The sequence below is a fragment of the Solanum tuberosum genome, unplaced genomic scaffold (genome assembly GCF_000226075.1).
Source record: "Solanum tuberosum cultivar DM 1-3 516 R44 unplaced genomic scaffold, SolTub_3.0 scf00412, whole genome shotgun sequence".
Lineage (NCBI taxonomy): Eukaryota > Viridiplantae > Streptophyta > Magnoliopsida > Solanales > Solanaceae > Solanum > Solanum tuberosum.
The window spans coordinates 282465-294530 of record NW_006239336.1 but is presented as its reverse complement, the minus strand read 5'-3'; the positions used below and the strand labels follow the sequence as shown (position 1 = coordinate 294530).

General features: G+C 29.2%; 1 pseudogene; it reads right to left on the bottom strand.

The window, feature by feature from the left end:
- LOC102582156 (uncharacterized) overlaps positions 1–12066 on the bottom strand; it is a 38109-nt pseudogene that overhangs the window by 15867 nt on the left and 10176 nt on the right.

Here is a 12066-nt window from a genome sequence, read left to right as displayed (position 1 = left end):
AAAATTGGAAAACATTTTCCCTTCATACCAAACACACCCTATCTCTACATCTTTAGTCCTGATTCTTAAAGGACAATTTGAGAAGATTAAGGTACACCCCTGACTGGGAATCAGTCTGTTACTTGCTGATAAGCAACATCTCAATTGTTCAGGTTAAATGGTTGAAGCCCTCTAACAGCTTTGTGAAGATTAATTCTGACGGAAGTTGTAAAGATGGTTATTGTGGAGGCGGAGGGGTGATTCGAGACCACCGTGGGCATCTTATTTTTGCGTATTCACTAAATCTTGGACATGGTACCAACAATTGGGCAGAGGCTAAAGCATTGTTGTATAGAGTTGAATGGTGTGTGAGGAATGAATATGATTATATTTTAGCGGTAAGTGACTCCAAGGTCTTGGTGGACTGTGTGAATGACATCAACTCTATACCATGGAGAATTTATGATTAAGTGAGAAAATTGAAAGCTCATATGGCTCTTTGAGTTTTGAGAGTCAAACATGTTTTGACCTTGACTTTTGTCAAATAACTTTCAAATATTTTGAATTCTCAATTATTTGATTTATAGTAATTTTTACATAATTTTCGAATATATATAATTTTATTTTGAAAACCTTATAGATTTCATACCTGAATTTACCATCACAATTTGAAAATTTTGACTCTCGAAGTGTTAAATATCCATATAAATTGTAATAGAGACACTATCTCAAGGATGAACATACCTCTATGACAATTGTACTAAATTCCCTCGAAAGGAAATGGAGTTATCTTGCCTTTTTACCATTTTTTTTTAAAAAAAATTTGTCTTTTCACATTTCTTTGGTGTAAAGAATGTAGATCTTTTATTAAAAAAGGCTATTAAACTAAAAGAAATTTGTATAGGGTTGGAAAATAATTTCTTCCGAAATTTATATTCACTTTCACAAATGAAAGACTCCAGAATTTACATGAAATAAGATCTCTTGTCTTTTTTCCAATTTAAATACAAACAAATGTCATTTTAAAATTTTCATATGTATAAAAATGAAAATATTTTAAAACTAAAAAATCTCTTATTTATAAAAATGCTATAAAAGTAAAAAGAATTTTGGAAAGGTATAGAAAATTATCTCTCTCAAGCTCACTTAATATCCTAGATTCACTTTTGTTATGTTATTTCTTTAGAGTTTCAAATAGAAAAAATTCATACAGTCCATCATGAGTTTCATATAGTTCAAAAGATAAAGTGCTCAAACACAAATAGATCTAAAGCATATATAAGTTTTTAAATGCGTTTGTAGAAGCATTTATGGAAACAAGAAAATGAGATATCTTGTCTTCTTACGATTTGAATAAAATAAAATATCCTTTTCAGATCTCATATGTGTATAAAAAAAATGAATATATCTTATAGAAGGACATAAAACTATTTTTTTTTTGTAAAAGATTAAAAATTGATTTCAAATGAAAGCACATAGAAACTCACATATCACATTTCATAAAGAAGATGAAAATTAAACATACTTGAAAGAGGAACTCAAGAACTCTCACACAAATAAGAAGTTTTAATTTTTTGCGTTTTTGTTAATTATTTTACCTTTTGATGGTCTTTTTATATAATTGAAACTAAAGGTGTCAATCGTATGCGATCAGGTCGATCCAAAATCGGCCCAAATCAGTAGAAGCCCAAATTAAACCAGTCCAAGACAAAGAAATATTCGTTGGAGGCACGAACTTTGTGAGAATCTCTTTGCCAATTTTTTTACCAATGTGGGGACCACTAACGCTTAAAAAAATCAGAAATCTAATCTCGTATTTTATTAATGTTTTTTCCAAAAAAAAAACCTCTCCATTAATCTATAAATATTTTTCCATATTTTCTCAATTTCTCTACTCTTTTAACTTTCAAGAATTTAATATTTAATTTCAACTTTCTCAAAACTCATTAATTCTCATATCTCTACGATATCACTTATTAGTTACTCCATTACTTATTTTTATTAATTGTTAATTTATTATTTTTCTTAAAGTGCTAATAAGATTATTATTATTATTAGTTATTAATTTATTATTTCTCTAAAAATGCTAGCAAGATTATTGTTATTATAATTTTACTTTTTAGTCAAGATTATTATTACAATTTTACTTTTTAGTTACTACTTATAATTTATTATTATTAATTAATACTTAATACGTGTTAGTTGATAGTTATTAGTTTATTACTTTATTATTATTTTGATTTATTAGGTAACTCAATGATCAAAAGTTTCAAGGATTAATTATCACTATTAACTAATCAAGTGAAATTATAACTCCTAAGTTAATAAGATCATCAAAATAATTAATTTTTTATTATTGCTTTATTAAATGATTCCTTTAAATTTTAATCTACATAAAAATAATGCCTACTGCTTACTAAAAAAATTATTCTAACTTAATAAAATATAAAAAATATACTACTATAGTACGAGACTTATATTTTTATGATTATTAAAAGTTGAGCACTAAAAATTAGTATAAAGTACAAAAATTTCAATAATTTGGATGCTAATTACATTCGATCTTGAAAATTTCTCAAATTACAATAATCCTGAATTTTTCAGAACTCACAAATACATTGCTACTTCACCATATACATATCAATTGAAATTATGTATCAACAATAACATTTGTCAGATACATTGTTCACAAACAAAATGTGATGTACTTGATAGAGATGGAGTGATATACCCGGAATTTCAGAAGTTAAGATAGAGAAAAGGAAAAAAATAGATTTTTGTAATTAATTCAAATGGTATAGATTTTTAAAAATTATGTTATAATCTTAAATCGTATAACTAATTATCCTTGAGATAACTACGACAAACTATGACAACTCTTTGAGATAACTAATGCTATATGTTTGGTAAAAAATTATTGCCTTAATTTCTTTTTAATAGCTATTCAAATTGTTATTGCAATCTATCGCTACTTTAACGTACAATTTTGATACTTTGCGTCTATATATAAGAAATCAATATTTGATTATTGCAGACACAAAGTGCACAAAATACGAGGAATAGAACAAAACTTAAAGTCTCGCATGTCGGTGGCAGCAAAAGCAATGCAAGGAGAGGTCGTCAAATGGTAAGTTTCTTTACATTGAAGTTTATTTATGAACCACTTTATTATACAAAATAAAATGTATTGCTTGCTACTTATTTTTATCTGTACTTGATTAATGATAGGAACAAAAATTGGAAAGGCCGGTGTGCCGAAGTGAAGTTGTATTGTCAACTTTATTGAAAAAGAATGATAATTATGTGAATGAAGAGGGGAAGATTTTAGCTGTAAGTTTCAAATACTCGTCTATTTTGTGACAATATTGATATAGAAATGATATCTTTATGTTCTGTTTTGAATGTACTTCTTTTTAATCTTCATAAGTTATGTAACTTTTCCTACACATGGTTCAACTCCTATCTAGAGATGCTAAACACAACAGTTTCCTGGAAAAATACAGAATCATCCAGTTCCATTGCCACCCACCCCTAAATAAATTTTCACCACTTAAATGTTTTTATTGATTCTAATAAGTGCAAGGTAGCAGATGATTTAGTTTTGCAATACTTGCTAATGAGTCGATTAACAATTCATTATTAACAATGTTGGCATTTCTCTCTCATGTCTTCTATTTTATTTGTAGGATAAACTATTGGAACATCTACCTGAAGATCAAGAACATGCTGCTACTTTAGGTGTTCCGTTGAAGATATTGGCCCATCCTAATGACGCCATTGGAAAAGTGTATGGAGTTGAACATTCTGATCGTGTGCGTGTTACAGGTGGTAATGTTTGTCCTTCAGTTGCTTTTGGAATGCCTAGACATTCAATTAATCATGCAAATGTCGGTAGTTCCAATAATATGTCTCATCAACGTGTTGAAGACCTAGAGAAACAGGTAGAAACTTTGAAAGAGAAGCTGACTGGATATGAAGAGAGCAAAGAAAAGCTTGATGAGACCAAGGAAAAGCTTGAGGAAACTAAGAAACAACTTGCGCAAAATGAGAATCACTTGGCAACTCTTCATAGGTTTTTACAAGCCAAATTTGATTGTGAATTGCCTACTTTCAACATAGATTCTTCTTAGTTTATATATATATAATTGATGTAGCTTAAACTTTTTACATTTTGATTACATTAGCAGTACTTTTGCTATCTTTTATGATGAAACTTGCCTTTTGTTTTAATATATGATGAATAGATCATTACAATAATGATTTGTGCATTTATCAGTGAATTAGTACCAGATTAATGTAGGGAATTAATTGTATTTGTTTTTTTTTTTTAAATAATTGTACACGTTCGCCACGGTTCATCCGTGGTTAATCTATAAAATGAATTTGAAAACTATATAAAGTACCTACATTTTATTAGCCATGGTTCCTACATGGCTAATAAGAAATTACAAATATAATATATTTTTCAGGCACATAACTTTACCTATGAATTGAGTGTGGCTAAATGTTAGGCCAACCGTGACTAAATAAATGTTACTACAAGTGTAAAAACCGTGGTAAATTTACTCGCGACGCCCGTTATGGGCACATTACCAACCGTGGCCAACTGACTGTGGCCAAAGTGTTTTAGCCACGGTTCACATACCAGTTAACCACGATTTTGAGCGTGGCTAATGCGCGCATTTTTTGTAGTGCAGTTCAAAGACTCACATGTCACAAAGATGATATAAAAAAAATGAAAAAATTAGAACATAGTTAACACAAAAATCAAGAAACTAACCTAGAATTGTAACCCTTTTTTAAGTTTCTCTAACGGTTTGATAGTCGTGCTAACACGGGTTCAATATTTTTGTATTTTTTTTAATTTTAATTTATGTGATAGGTAAAATTTAGAAAGTTAATTAAATTTTAGTATGATTTTCAGCTATTAAATTGTTAATTACTTTTTGCCTGCGCAAATTTAATGTGAAGAGGTTCATTAAGATGTCCATAATTAAAGTATTTTTTGTCATCGATCGTTGAATTTTTACTCAAAGTAGTTACAAGATATAAACAAATATTACCGACATTCAAAATAATAAAGCAATAACTAAAGAATTTGAATTTAAAACTAGAAGTCATAGCTAAAACGGATTCCATAATTTCAAAAAAATTAGAAATTTTTTTTACGAAACACGACGTGCCTGCTTCAGCGTGAAATCTTAAATTTAAAACTAAAAATCATAGTTAAAATGGATTCCATAATTTCAAAAATATTATATAGTAATTAAATTAAAGTAGAACAAAAGAAATAGTTTTTTTTTTCAAAATACGCTGAAGTAGGCACTTAGAGGAAATGCCAATTTCTCTCTATCAAAAAACTAATTTCCCTCTAAATAAACAACACAGAAACTTGTAGGCTACTATTTTCATCAAAAAAAAAATTCACTTGATTTAGTCATATTGTGATACAATAACAAAGTAAAAGCAAATCGAATAAGAAAGAAAAAGGATTTCATAGGCGGTAAACTCTCTTTGTGGGGTTTAATAAATAAAAATCTTATAAAGTTGACATCGTTTATAATTTACATATCTAAATTATTGAGTGTTTTATCATACGATCTTCAAATTTTCTAGGTAAAATTGAGTTAATGTATGCAATTCACGTGTCATACATGTGCTAGAATAATCTTATTAACAGTTTAAGATAAATAATAAGTAATAGGTAATAACTAAACGTAATATTGTAATAATATTCTCTCTAGCACTTAAGAGAAATCATAAATTAATAACCAATAATAATAAGTAATATTGCAATAATAATAATTTTATTAGCAATTTAATAAAAATAATGAATTGATAACTCATAATGATAAGTAATATTGTAACTAATAAGTAATATTGTAATAATGATCTTACTATGACTTTCAGAGTATTAATAAATTACTACTCCCTCCATTTCATATTAATTAAATTTTTGAAATATTTTTTATTTTTTAAATTAACTTAATTGTTCAATTTTTAAGACTACTTTTAGAATGTTCTTCCAATTTACCCTTATAAAATTACCTCGTATTAATAAAATGATTGATGAATATTTTTATGCACATAATAAAGAAAGAATTTCTTATCATAAATGATTTAACACACTAATGACGTTCTTTGTTGCTTTCTCTTTTCGTAAAGCCACGACATCCAAGAATCACAAAACAAGGTCATCAGAAAGCCCTCAAAATAAGATAATACTAGAAAATTAACCATTCGAGTCGAAAGAAATTCTTTTGTCTTACCCTATCCTATTAGATTTTACTAGGGGGACTACAATCTAACGACCCCTTCTAATGAGAATAAAGGGAAGGCCAAATGGGAGAAGTCAAAGCGATGTGAAAAAGGCACGTCAAAAAAAAATCATTATTAAGAATGAAAATGTTGAGGTGATTTCAATGAAGAGTATGTTTTGGTCTATTCAACCTCAGGAATTTGTTTCTTTTGTCACGCCAAAATCAAGCCCAAAAATGTGTACCATGTGATTTTATATATATTTGTCTTATCAAGACATCTCTATTTACTCAATCATGTTTGAAACTAAAGCATGATTATTATTAATTTAAAAAGAAAAATAGTATCGCCTTAATCCATATTAAGAATGAATTTAAATTTAGTGAGAATTGTACAAAATTGACCTAAACATGTGACTAATCTATTTAATGAAGAAAATGAGTAAAAATCTATGTGATATAAAACAACGTAATAAATAACTCTGATAAAATTTATATGTCAAGTTCCTCACGATATGTTAAGGAAGCAAAGAACTAGTAGCTTCATGTAAATAATTTAGCTTTTCAGAAAATTTTCAAGTGAACTATTTTTAAGAAAAAAATCTTCCAATTACTTATTTTACGATATATGTTAAACTATATTGAACATTTCTGTTACATCAAAAATATATTGTCGAAACTTTTTTTTAACCCAAGGTTTATCTAGAAAAGTAGTATTTTTAAGATAATATTCTTTTAGCAAATCTTTACAAGGAATACAACAAAAACAACTCCGCTTCATCAATACATAAATCATAGTTATTCATGTTCCTCCAATTAATTAGTTCAACAACAACAATAATATATATAGTGTAATTCCACAAATAGAGTTTGAAGAAGGTAACAAAATATACACTAACCTTTCTTTCATTTTGTGAAGAAAGATTATTTCCAATGACCAACAGCTCAAAAGAGAAGTTATTAGGAAAAAAATATTTCCATAAGAAAAAAAAATGACAGTAAAATAATATGATACAAAGCAAAATGAAGCAACAAATAGTAAAAATTATATGTGATTACTAAATACTTCTACCAATAAGGGGAAAAAGATATGGGGCTAGACCCCGAACTCTCCACCCTAACGAAACCTTCTTAACTACATTCATGCCTTTCAACTACTAAACGTTCAACTTTTGAACTCATAATTTCAAAGGTGAAATGGATAAACCTATGGAAAGTTGAATCCATAAAGTAACTAAACATACATGGATCTGCATTCCTTTTGTCTTCCTTAGTGGTGGATGGGGTTGCTTTCCTTCACAGCATTAGCACCTTTTAATTCAATGGTTGCCTTGTCATAAGCCAAAGCAGCTTCTAGCGCAGTGTCAAAACTTCCCAACCAACGTCGTTTATTCATTCTTACATCTCGAATCTCTGCAACCCATCTTCCCCATTTTCGTTGTCTAACTCCCCTGTAATTCTTTACATTTTCTTGGAGAAGTTTTGTGTCTGTTTTTTCTTTGGACGATACCATCTTGGAAGTGACATTGGTTTTTCCATTTCTGATGATAATCTCTTTACAAATCCTTTTATGTCGTTTGGACATCTCTCCTTGAAGATTTTCTTCCTCATCACTGGACGAGTTTGTTGCGTCATTGTCTGTTATGTAAATACGTACAACATGTGGCAAGACAACAAAACGCTCACCCATTAAGTTGCTTTTTTTTCCTCTGGGAATTTTTGAGGATTTTTTTACTACCTCATTTTCGTGAAGTTCATCTTTGGAAGCCATTGCTTCATGAAAGAGAAGAAACAAAAAATCAGAAAAAGTCCATTAAATCAGGTATGTATATACAATTCATTAATAATCAAATTATTTTTATTTATGTACTCTCTATGTCAACTTGATTGTCTGATTTTGACCTAGCACAAAGTTTAAGAAAATAAACAAACTAAATTCAAATTGTCAACTCCGAAATTCCATATCATAAGGATAAAAAGGAAATGAAAAAAATATTCTCTTAGTCTCAATTGAAGTGACTTTTTGAGTTTTGAGAGTCAAACAAGTTTTGACCGTGACTTTTGTCATACAACTTTCAAATATTTTGAATTGTCAATTACTTGACTTATAGTAATTTTTACATAATTTTTGAATATATAATTTTATTTTGAAAACCTTATATATTTCATACTTGAATTTACCATCACAATTTGAAAATTTTGACTCTCGAAATCTTAAATAACCCGTATAAATTGTAATAGAGACACTATTAAAGAACATGTTTCCCTAATAAACATGTTTTGTTTTCAAGGATGAACATACCTTTATGACAATTGTACTAAATTCCCTTGAAAGGAAATAAGTCTTTTTACCATTTTTTTTTTTTTTTAATCTTTTCTCATTTCTTATCCACTTTCACAAATGAAAGACTCCAGAATTTACATGAAATAAGATCTCTTTCCCTTTTTACAATTTAAATACAAGAAAATGACATTTTTAAAATTTCGTATGCATAAAAATGAAGATCTTCTAAAACTAAAAAATCTCTTATTTATAAAAATGTTATAAAAGTAAAAAGAATTTTGGAAAGGACTAGAAAATTATCTCTCTCAAGCTCACTTAAAATCCTAGATTCACTTTTATTTTGTTATTTCTCTAGAATTTCAAATAGAAAAAATTCATACAGTCCATTATGAGTTTCATATAGTTCAAAAGATAAAATGCTCAAACACAAACAAATCTAAAGCATATATAAGTTTTAAATGTGTTTGTAGAAGAATGTATCAAAATAAGAAAATGAGATATCTTGTCTTCTTACGATTTTGAATAAAATAAAATATTCTTTCAGATCTCTTATGTGTAAAAAAAATGAATATATCTTATAAAAGGACATAAATTAATTTATTTATTTTTTGTAAAAGACTAAAAAATGATTTCAAATGAAAGCACATACAAACTCACATGTCACATTTCATAAAGAAGATGAAATTAAACATACCCGAAAGACGAACTCAAGAACTCTCACAAATCAGTAATATTTTTTTTGCCTTATTGTTAATTATTTTACCTTTGACGGTCATTTATATAGTTGAAAGTAAGGGTATCAATCGTATAGGATCGAGTCGATCCGAAATCGGCACAAATCAGTAGAAGCCCACAAAGGAATATTCGTTGGAGGCACGAACTTTTAGAGAATCTCTTTGTCAATTTTTTGACCAATGTGGGGCCCACTAACGGTCAAAAAATTCTGAAATCTAATCTCGAATTTTATTAAAGTTTTTTTTCAAAAAAAAAAAAACTCCCTATTAATCTATAAATATTTTTCCATATTCTCTCAATTTCTCTACTCTTTTAACTTTCAAGAATTTAATATTTAATTTCAACTTTTTCATAACTCATTAATTCTCATATCTCTACGATATCACTTATTAGTTACTTCATTACTTATTTTTATTAGTTATTAAATTATTATTTTTCTTAAAGTGCTAATAAGATTATTATTATTATTATTATATTACTTATATAAATTATTATTATTATTAGTTATTAATTTATTATTTCTCTGAAAATGCTAGCAAGATTATTATTACAATTTTACTTTTTAGTTACTACTTATAAGTTAACAAATGATTGTTGGATATAGTTACTCATTTCACAATCTAATTTTCTTTGTGGGGTATATATCGGTCGGGTTGCTCACGGAGGATCAAACCTGGTTGTTGGTCTTCTTACTATAGTTAGAAGAGTTAATTGTTGGTGTTACTCAAGAAAATAATAGAGCTTCTAGAATTAAAGACTTTAAAATCGAATATGGTGTATATGGTCTTACCCATAGATATATTAGAGATTGAATTAAATCGTAGCGATGAAATCAAGGATACGAAGATAATATCTAAATGATTTGGAGAACGAAAAAATTGAAGCTATATATAAAAGATGAAATCCATCTAATAGTGTAATCATACCAACACATCATGTTGATATTGTATAAATTATGAAAATGGTGCAAAATATATGAAAAATGATTTTTTTCTAGACCGATTAAAACCAAAAAAACCCTAAAACCCTATTTTTCCTTTTTTGATGGCCGCCACGACTGGAGGCCGACATCCTGCTGAGGCAGGTCGGCTGGTAATTTCATATGAACCTTCATACACTGCTGCACTAGGTCTGAAGAAACATCACAAACAACCATTACCACTAAAACCAATTTCGTATTTGCATGGAGAACCTCAAGTAATATGGGATGTAGAAGAAGTAAATCAGATGATCGTCAACGACAATCAAGAATATGCGGTGAATGGGAAGTTTTCGTACGGATGGCCGGATATACAAGATCTTATAAAGTTGATACCTAAACAATGAGAACAAAAGGGTGAGTGTATATCGGTTTGCTTAGCAATAGGCATGTGTTAATAAGAGCGACGCTTTTGTAGGATTATGTGTATCTCCTAACCAAGCCAGTTTTTTACATCACTCAAAACAACTAATCATTCCCAATGAGAAATTTGAAATGGGATCCAATGTTTAATCCTGAAGAGGAAACGACAACAACAATTGCTTGGATCTCGTTTCATCGCTGTCGCTAAATTTTTTTTGGAGAAGATATCGTATTTTCACTTGCGGCAGCAGTGGCAAATTCACTACAGGTGGACATGGCAACGAAGAATCAAACGAGGCCAAGTTGTGCAAGAGTAAAGGTCGAGGTAGATTTACTGAAAGAATTCCCAAAGTGGATTAAAATTAGGATGAGGATGAAGAATGAGGAGGTATTGGAGAAGTGGATCAAAATCAAATACGATTATGTGCCAAAGTATTGTTAAAAATGTATGATTCAGGGACACAATGAGGAACAATGTTTTGTTGTGCACCCAAAATTATACCCAAAAGAGAAAGCAGGACAAGTGGAGAGAAAGAGAACAGAAAGAAACCAGATGATTTCTAAGGAGGGGAATTCAGATGTGCATGCTGCAGGAGATGCTGGAATTATCCAAAAAAACCAATAGAGAAGAAGGATTTGTGGAGCAGCGATACAAAAAATGGGGAGGTGACAAAACCTAGGAAGCCGGAACAAGTTTGGAACAGGGTGGGTTTAGTCATTAAAAAATATATTCAATATGTTGGCACAAGTTGAACAAGAGGAAGGGAGAAGGGGAGAAAGTTTATCTGACTGGGGTGGACAAAAATGGAAGTACGCCTAGTGTTCAAATGAGTGATAACAAAGAAAAGGGAACCACAAGGCAAGGGTGCACAAGAGAGAATGAATTTGTAGAGGGGAACAACCATCCACAAACACATAATATGGATACATCAAGTGGCATAGATGATAATCATCAGGCAAGCAACAAAGGAGGTGGTAGGGTGGAGAGGAATTTTGAGGAAGATGGATCAACAAAGGAGACTTATAAGGTGAATAATCAAGTTAAGAAAAAGGAGAGTAAAGATGAAATTTCTATTTCAAGCTCCTCACGATATGCTAAGGAAGCAAAGAAGTAGTAGCTTCATGTAAATAATTTAGTTTTTCAGAAAAATTTCAAGTGAACTATATTTTAAAAAAACTTCCAGTTACTTATTTTAGGATATATGTTAAACTATATTGAACATTTCTGTTACATCAAAAATATATTGTCTAAACTTTTTTTTGAACCCAAGGTTTAACTAGAAAAGTTGCATTTTTAAGAGAATGTTCTTTTAGCAAAGATTTACAAGGAATACAACAAAAACAACTCATTTTCATCAATACATAAATCATGGCTATTCATATTCCTCCAATTAATTAGTTCAACAACAATAATAATAATTATAGTGTAATTCCACAAATAGAGTATGGAGAAGGTAATAAAATATGCA